This window comes from Rhincodon typus, chromosome 18 (genome assembly GCF_021869965.1).
Source record: "Rhincodon typus isolate 14 chromosome 18, sRhiTyp1.1, whole genome shotgun sequence".
Taxonomy (NCBI): Eukaryota; Metazoa; Chordata; class Chondrichthyes; order Orectolobiformes; family Rhincodontidae; genus Rhincodon; species Rhincodon typus.
The window spans coordinates 26,906,307-26,915,804 of record NC_063349.1 but is presented as its reverse complement, the minus strand read 5'-3'; positions in this window follow the sequence as shown (position 1 = coordinate 26,915,804).

The following is a 9,498-nucleotide window of genomic DNA, read 5'->3' as shown; positions in this document are numbered from 1 at the left end:
TTTCAAAACCCCCTTCCCCTCCCCCTTTTCTGATGAAGGGTCTAGGCCCGAAACGTCAGCCTCTCTGCTCCTATGATGCTGCTTGGCCTGCTGTGTTCATCCAGCCTTGCACCTTGTTGTCTAGGCTACATAGCGTAACTGACAAATCATGGGACAGCAAAGCACAATTCATGGCAGCAAGGAAAAAGTTTTTAATGGGGAAGATAGGGTAGGAGGAGGGGTAAGGAGTAAACAATAGGTGGAGTTAGAGCCCAAGGAGACAGAAGAACAGTTGAACAAAGGTGTGGATAACGATTAGGAGAATGGCTACTAATGAAGACTATTAGTGGCTAACAATGGGTTGTGTGTAAAAGCAGATCATGTGATAACAAGGTCTGGTGTGTCGGGGTTGTGGTCTGGACGTGAGAGAAGGTGCTTGAAGCCCTAAAACTGTTGTATTCAACATTGAGTCCCATAACGTTATTATAGAGTTCAAAAGTGGAAAATGAGGTGCTTCGCTAGAGCACTGCATCAAGCCTGAGACAGAAATGTTGGCCAGAGAACACAGTGGTTTGTTGAAGCGGCAGGGAATTGGAAGCTCAGGGTCATTTTTTTGAGGACAGAACGTAAGTGTTCTGCAAAGCTGTCACCTAGTCTTTTCTTAATTTTCCCAATGTAGAGGAGGCCACATGGTGAGCAGTGAATTCACTAATGTCTTTTTGGGAAGGAAACTGCCATCCTTACCTGAACTGGCCTACATGTGGCTCCAGACTCTCAGTTATGTGGTTGACTCATAACTGCCCTCTGGGCAATTAGGGATGTGCAATCAATGCTGGCCTAGCCAGCGACACCCTCATCCCATGAATGAATAAAGAATGCAGTAGACTAGATTGAGTGAAGTGCAGGTCAGGTGTTGCTTCACCTGGCAGGTGCATTTGGGCTTTTAGATATTGAGGAGGGAGGAAGTCAATAGGCAGGTGTTACACATTACCCCCTTGTCAGCCATGCTTTGCTGTATCCTCCTTACAAATCCTGCTGCCCCCTTCACAACTGTACTATGTTCTTGTCCAGATCCCTGACTGGTGCTTGTATATCTCCCTGACCTTATTAACTCTACCGCCTGGACTAGAAACTATGGAGCCAATGGAGTGACTATGACCCATTCCCTGGACTGAAGAGGCATGGACTCGCTGAATGAGAACACCCCTACTGGATGCCTGACCGTGGCCAATTCCCTTGACTGGTAGGGGAGGCTTAACCTACTGTCCCGGGACCTTTAACTGAAAAGTGCCTTTAATGGACTTAAGTGAGGACTACTCCACTAAGACTTTGAGATATTGCTGCCTGATCTACATGTGCAGTATGTTTTCCACATTAACTGCTGGCATGTGAAGCAGGTGTAAGATTGACATAGCACACTGCTGTACAGCAAAATGTCCATCCACTAAACAGCAGGTAGGAAGCCAAGCTGCCTATTTCTGTGATTGCACTAATTGATTTTGATTTGATTTATTTATTGTCATGTGTATTTTGTTACAGTGAAATATGTTGTATAGTGTTGCCACCCTCCAGCGCAATCTTAAAATACAGAAAAATAAACTAAAAGATAGAATATAAAGGCAGAAAAATTAAGAAATAAAGAAAGTGTCCAACTTTACAGTCCTTCTTGTTAAGTGCTCCGTCATGGGCCATGGGTATGGTGGCCAGGCTCGAGCCCCCTTCGCCGCACCACCACTGCAATGAAAGTTGTCACTCTTCGACGCCAGCTTGATGCCATCTTTGTCCTTGCCACTATGAATTCTCACTGGACCTTGCCAACGCAGAGGCCACCAATGCCACCGGGTACCACACCAACCTAAACACGAATCCACCACCATGAGTCCACTTTGGGCCCACGCAATGATGCAGCTGCTGATGATGCCACTGGGTCTCATACTGGGCCCAAACTCGCCTCCACCACCATGAATCTGTGCTGGATACAGGTGACGCCAGAAACCCAAACTCAACTTCACAGCAGCAGCCATGAGTTAGTGCCAGGACTGCTTTGGCAATGCAGAAGCCTCCGGGAACTCAAACCCGCCTCTGATGCCACATGTCTGCACTGCTGGGCCAACTTGAGTGCATGCTGTAGGACCCACATGTCACTACCGATGCTGTCACTGCAACCAAGCTCTTCACCAAGAGGTAAGTAAAATAAAATAGAAGACAGAAAAAACACCAAGAGAAAAGAGAGATAAAAGAAAAGAAAAGTGGACAGAGTGGATGTGCCCAGGGCACAGAAGCCCTGCTCCACTGCCATCATACTGGAAGTTACCAGAATTGATATGGCAATGCAAGGCAGGAATGCTATGAGCATCCACCTAGGTGCAAAGTGAGTAAGCACTAAGACAACAAATGAGCATTTCTGAGACACAATCTAGTCCAGTTTGTGAACTGGGTGCCTGTCCCTGTGCACAAAGTCTCCTCACTGCAGCCTTTCAATGCTAGTTGCTGATGTCACCTGCAATACAAGTTTTTGCTTCCAGGACGCAGTGTCAGTGAACAGTAGAAGTGCCAAGATTGTTGTGATGAGTTGGCACACATTTGTGGAGAAGGACTGTATGTGGCTGGTGAACGGTGATCATGCCTGCAGCTGTCGTTTGGTCATCAGCAACATGAAGGTCATTCAGAGCAAGCTGAATCCACCAAGTTATCCACTCTAGTTTCTTTATCAAGTTTTCCCGTCAAACTTGTTTGACACAGTTGATAAAATTATGTTTGTGTGTGTGTGTGTGTGTGTGTGTGTCTGTGTGTCTGTGTGTATTTGACAAAATAGATCCTGAATATTAGTGAGGCAAGTTTTGGCATTAAAAGTTTTTAACAAGCTTTAATCTCCTTCAAATGTCACCTGGCCACTGTCTAGTGAGAATCTCACCATCTGCCTTTGCAAAACATAAAAGATAGATTATCTCAACATTGAGATGGGCTTCGCTGGACTTATTGTGCAATTCTACTACACATCTCAACATAGTCCACATTGCTGAGACCCCTGTAGGTTTCTGCACAGAGAAATCAGGTGGAAGGGTAAGAAATATAAGAGGTTGGGAGGGAGAGATCAATATCAGGAGTGGGTAAGAAAGATCAATGATATGAAAGAGAGACTGATTGGGGGAGGGCGAAAGTTTGATCATGAGAGAGAGAGAGAGGGAGATTGAGGGGAAAAGAAGAGAGATTATGGGCTAGAAATAGAGACTGGCGAGAGATTAAGAGTTTAGGGGGAGGGAAAGAGAGAAAGACTAAAGAGAATGAGAAGCAGAAGGACTACATAGGCAGAAAAGCGTTGGGTTACCACCAGGAAGACTAGTAGCACTGTAGGAGTCCCCTGTGACTATTCCTTTCTCCAACAGATACACCATGTTGGATGCTGTTGGGGGCTGACCTTTCAAGGGAAAGCAGCAACAGCCAAGATGGTGCACCATGTTTGGCTCTGCTGCACAATGGGGGAGGAAAAAGACCAGGAGAACTTTAGGGATAAGAATCTTGATTGCTAAGGGAACTGACAGGTGGTTCTGTGATGGTAAATGAGAATATTTCAAATGGTATTATGCCTTCCTGATGCCAGGGTTGGGGATGTCTCAGAGTGCTGCAGGGCATTCTGAATGGGAAGGTGAACAGCCAAGCAATTGTGGTACATGTTGGTATCAACAACATGGGTAAAAAACAGAAATGAGGTCCTGCAACGGGAATTTAGGGAGTTCAGCACTAGATTAAAATGGAGGACTACTAGGGTTGTAATCTCTGGATTACTTCCAGTGCCACAGACTGTAGAGTACAGGAATAGGAAGATAGCTCAAATGATGCATGGGTAAAGGGACAGTGTAGGAGGGAGGACTTTAGATCTTTGGATCATTCAGACAGTTTTTAGGGTAGGTGGGACCTATACAAGCTGCGTGCGCATGGGTTGCACCTGAACTGAAATGGGTCCAATATCTTTGCTGGGAGGTTTGCTTGTGCGATTGGGGCATTTTACAACTAATTTGGAAGGGGATTGGTGCACCAAATAGATATAAAGTCGAGAGCAAGGTTAAATCAGATATAGAAGGAATACTAGGACAGTCCAGCAGGCAGAGGAGACATGGGCGTAAGACACATGGAAGTTCCAGGAGGCTAAATTGTACCTAATTTTAATGCAAGGAGCCTAACTGGTAAAATGGATGAACTTAGAGCATTGATCAGCATGTGGGAATATGATATCATTGCGATCAGTAAGACATGGTTGAAGGAAGGGCAGGTCAGGCAGCTTAACATTCCAAGGCATTGAAGTTTCAGGCATGATAGGGATGTAGGAAAGAGGTGTGGGCATTGCATTTTTGATAAAGAAGAACATCATTGCAAAAATGAAAGAGGATGTCTTAGAAGGTTCTTCACATGAGGCCATCTGGGTAGAGCTTAGAAATAAAAAAAAGGTGATTACTTTGTTGGGATTATACTACAGACCTCCCAACAGTGAGAGGGAGATAGAGGAGCAGATACATAGGCAAAACACAGAGAGGTGTGAGAGGAATAGGGTTACAGTAGTATGGGATTTTCAACTTTTTTGTCTTTAACCGAGATTGCCTAAGTGTGAAAAGATTAGATGGGACGGAATTTTTAAGGTGCATCCAGGAGAGTTCTGTGTGCCAATATGTAGATAGTCCTACTAGAGATGGGACAGTGCTAGACCTAATGCAAGGGAATGAAGCAGGTCAATTGACTGGTCATTGGGTGGGCATTTTGGGTATAGTGACCATAACTAAGTTTCAAAGGCATTATGGAAAGGGATAAGGATAGTGCAGAAGTGTCTACACTGAGTTAAAGCCAATTTCAATATCATTAGACAGGATCTGGCAAACATAGACTGGGAGCAGTTACTTGCAGATCAGTCTACATTCGGAAAGTGGGAGTCTTTTAAAAGTAGTATAGTGAGCGCTTAGGGCAAGTGTGTTCCTCTAAGAGTGAAGGGCAAGGCTAGCAAGTCTAGGGAACCCTGGAGGTCAAGGATGTTGAGAATTTGATAAAGAAAAATAAGGAAGCATATATTGGTAGGTAAAAATCATTAAAAACAGAGGAGATCTTGCAAGAGTACAGAGAGAAAGTGGGGGTAACCCTAACCCTATTGCTTAATAAATAAATTAGGAAAACAAAGAGGGGGCACGGTGACTCAGTGGTTAGCACTGCTGCCTCACAGCGCCAGGGACCCGGGTCTGATTCCACCCTCGGGCGACTGTCTGTGTGGAGTTTGCACATTCTCGCCGTGTCTGTTTCCTCCAGGTGCTCTGGTTTCCTCCCACAGTCCAAAGGAGTTGGCTAGGTGGATTAGCCATGCTAAATTGCCCGTAGTGTTCAGGGATGTATAGATTAGGTGGGTAATAAGGGGAATGGGTCTGGATGGGATGATCCGAGGGTCGGTGTGGACGTTTTGGGCTGAAGGGCCTGTTTCCACACTGTAGGGATTCTATGCTATCTATGCTATAAAAATATTTGGCAGATAGGATTAAGGAAAATGCCCAGGGCAATTTATAAGCATATTATGAGCAACAGGATTATCAGGGAAAGAGTGGGGCCTATTAGAGACCAAAGGACCAATCTGTGCATGGAGGCAGAACATGTGGGTAAGGTTTTAAATGAATATTTCTCATCTCTATTCACAAAGATCAAAGGTACTGTCGTTTGAGAATTCAGTTCGGCTGGTGAGGTTCTTGAGCATGTTAAGATTAATAAGAAGGAAGTATTAGATGTTTTGGGAAAGGTGCATAAAGCCCAGGGCCTGATGAGATATATCCCAGGCTGCTATGGGATGCAAGAGAGGAGATTGCTGGAGCCCGAGCGAAAATATTTAATACTTTGCTGGCCACAGGTAAAGTGCTGGGTGACTGGTGGATCACTAATGTATTTTCTTTGTCAAAGGGGGACAGTAGGGATAGGCCAGTTAATTACAGATCAGTTAGTCTGACATCAGTAGGAGGGAAATTATTGGAAAAAATTCTGAGGGACAAGATACATTAACACTTAGAAAGGCAGAGATTGATCAGGGATAGCTCAGGAATTTGTTGGAAGGAGATCCTGTCTGACTAATTTAGTTGATTTTTATTTGTAAGGGTGACTAAATATATTGATGAGTTGATGTGGTTTACAAGGACTTCAGTAAGGCCTTTGACAAGGTCCCACATGGAAGGCCGTCCAAAGGTAAGAGCACATGGAATCCAAGGCAAGTTGCAAACTGGGGATTCAAAATTAGCTTGCAAATAGGAGGCAAAGGGTGTAGGGTTGTTTTTTTTTCATTGGAAGCCTATGGCCAGTGGTGTACCACAGAGATCATTGTTGGGACTCTTGCTGTCTGTTGTGTACATTAATAACTTGCATGTGAATGTAGAAGGTAGAATTAGTAAGTTTGCAGTTGACACAAAGATTGGTGGTATTGTTGATAGTGAGGAGGATGGTCTCATCTGGAATGTGATATTGATCAGTAGGTAAATTGGACAGAGCAATGGCAGATGGAGTTTAATCCTCTTAAGTTTGAGGTGATGCATTTTGGTAGATCTAATAACAGAAGGATGTACACATTGAATGACAGGTCCTTAGGGAAAGTATGAGGATGAAAGGGACCTTGGTATACAAGTCCATAGATCCCTGAAGGTGTTGGCACAGGTAGATGGGAGGTGGAAAAGGCATACTGGATGCTTGCTATCAATAGCCAGGCACAGAATATTGGAGGAAAGAAGCCTTGTTACAACATTATAGAACATTGTTAAGGCAACAAATAGAACACTGTATGCAGTTCTAGTTACCACACTATCAGAAGTACGTGATTACATTGGAGAAGGTGCAGAGGAGATTCACCAGGATGTTGCCTGGCATGGAAAGTCTCAGTTATGAGGACTGGATTTGTATTCCTTGGAACAGAGGAGGCTGAGGGAAGCATTTGATTAAGGTATACAGAATTATGACAGGTATCAATTCAGTAGATCATTAGAACCTTTTCTCCATGGCAGACATGTGCAGGACCAGAGGGCAAAAGTTTAAGGTGAGGTATAAGTGGTTCAGAGAGGCTCTAAGGAAATGTTTTTTCATCCAGAGAGTAGTGCAGTATGGAATGCACTGCCTGAGAGGGTGGTAGAGGCAGGTACTCTTGCAACATTTAAGAAGCATTTCAATGAGCATTTAAAATGCCAGGGCATTGTAATCTGAGGACTAAGCGCAGCCAAATGGAATTAGTATTGTTTGTTGGTCGACCTAGATATGGCAGGCCAATTGGCCTGTTTCTATGCTGTATTACTCTGAGAGAGGTCAGGGAAGAGAGAGAAACATCAGGGCTCAGAAGGAGAGAGATTGTGTGGAGAGAAATCAGGAAGACTGATTGCAGGGGTATAGAAAGAGAGAGATCAGGGCAAGAGAGATTGAGGGGTGAGATTGGGTAAGAGAGATGGGGTGGAGAGATCAATGAGAGAGAAAGTCCAAAGGGACAGATTAAGGGGTGCAGAGAGAGATTGGGGGGAAATCCAGCAGGAGAAGAGATCAGTGGCAGATCTAGGGAATAAGGGTAGGGGTGGTGGGTAGAGATCAGCGATTTAAAAAAAAATCAGACTCCAGAAAATCAACGTATCCAAATCTCAATTGAAATTGTCACTTACGTAATCCTTAAAATGGTTTGCATTCAAAAATGATAAAACATGCTCCTCAAATGGTTTTACATTAAGAACGTGTGCAAATACTGGCCTGAACTGGTTTTTCTTTCTGGGAGACTAACAGTAGGTCCAACTGGATAAATTTTGCTGGTTGGTGGTGGAGTGAGATGTGGGTTATAAACTGTAGAACCATAAACAGAATGATGTTCCATGTTGCCGCATGTGGAATCATAACTGACACATAGGAAAATGGTTGTGGTTGTTGGAGGTCAGTCATCTCAGCTCCAAGACATCTCTACAAGAGTTCCTGAGGGTAGTGTCATATGCCCAACCATCTTCAGCTACTTCCATCAATTACCTTCCCTCCATCATAAGGTCAAAAGTGAGATGATTGCACAATGTTCAGTACTATTCACGACTCCTCAGATACTGAAGCAGTCCATGTTCAAATGGAATAAGATCTGGACAATATCCAGGCTTGGGCTGACAAGTGGCAAGTAACATTCACCCAACACAAATGCCAGGCTATGACCATCATCAATAAGAGACAACCTAACCATCGCCCCTTGACATTCAATGGTGTTATGATCACTGACTCTCCCACTATCAACATCTTGGCGGTTATCATTGACCAGAAACTCAACTGGACTCACCACATGAACACAGCGGCTACGACAGCAGGTCAGAGGCTAGGAATACTGAAGCGAGTAACTCACCTCCTGAAACATGAAAGCCTGTCTACCATCTACAAGGCACAAGTCAGAAGTGTGATGGAATACTCCCCACTTGCCTGGATGAGTGCATCCCCAACAACACTGAAGAAGCTTGACACCGTCCAGGACAAAGCAGCACACTTGATTGGCACTATATCCACTCCCTCCACCATTGATGCTAAGTAGCAGCAGTGTGTACTATCTATGAGATCTACTGCAGAAATTCACCAAAGATCCTCAGACAATACCTTCCAGACCACAACCACTTCAATCTAGAAGGACAACAGCAGCAGATATATGGGAACATCACCACCTTCAAATTCCCCTCCAAACCACTCACCATCCTGACTTGGAAATATATTGCCGTTCCTCCACTCTCGCTGGGTCAGCATCCCGGAATTCCCTCCATAATGGTATTGTGGGTCAGTCCACAGCAGGTGGACTGCAGTGGTTCAAGGAGGCAGCTCACCACTACCTTCTCAAGGGCAACAGGCAATAAATGCTGGCCAACCAGCGACGCCCACATCCCACAAATGAAAAAAAGAATGTATGTGATTATCCATGTACAAGAACCAGGAAAAACAAAAAGGCAAGTATATGTGTTTTACACCATACTGTGTGATCCATGCGCTGTCTATTAAACATGCTACACAGTCTATAATGTATCAGGAGGCATTAATAAAAATCCATGACACAATATTGCTGTTGTCAACCGATGTGAAGAACTTTGTTCAGTCTTGGTTTCTCATTTGGTGAACTATGCAGCACTGAAGGGAAATCAAATCATGCTAACCGTAAATATTTGAGTGCTGCCATGTTACTCTTGCTCCCAATTAATGGCAGTTCTGCCAGCTGATAACCAGTTGGGAAGCCAAATTATAGTTGATTGCTTGTCAGTGCAAGCAATATCAACTGATTGCTGGAAGATTGCATTTCAACATATATGAGATCAAATAATGCTTGAATTATTACTTTTAAGAACAATTGAAAGCTGCCAAAATTGAATGATATCAAAGTTTATTGAATGATATCAAATATTTCTGATCAAAGTGTGATAGCTAACACTGCTTTTAGATGATATCACCAAGAGCAAAATATAGATGTGAAATTGGAGGCATCCAAGCATAGATCCTTGGGGGACGCCAGATGCAATAATGCAGGAA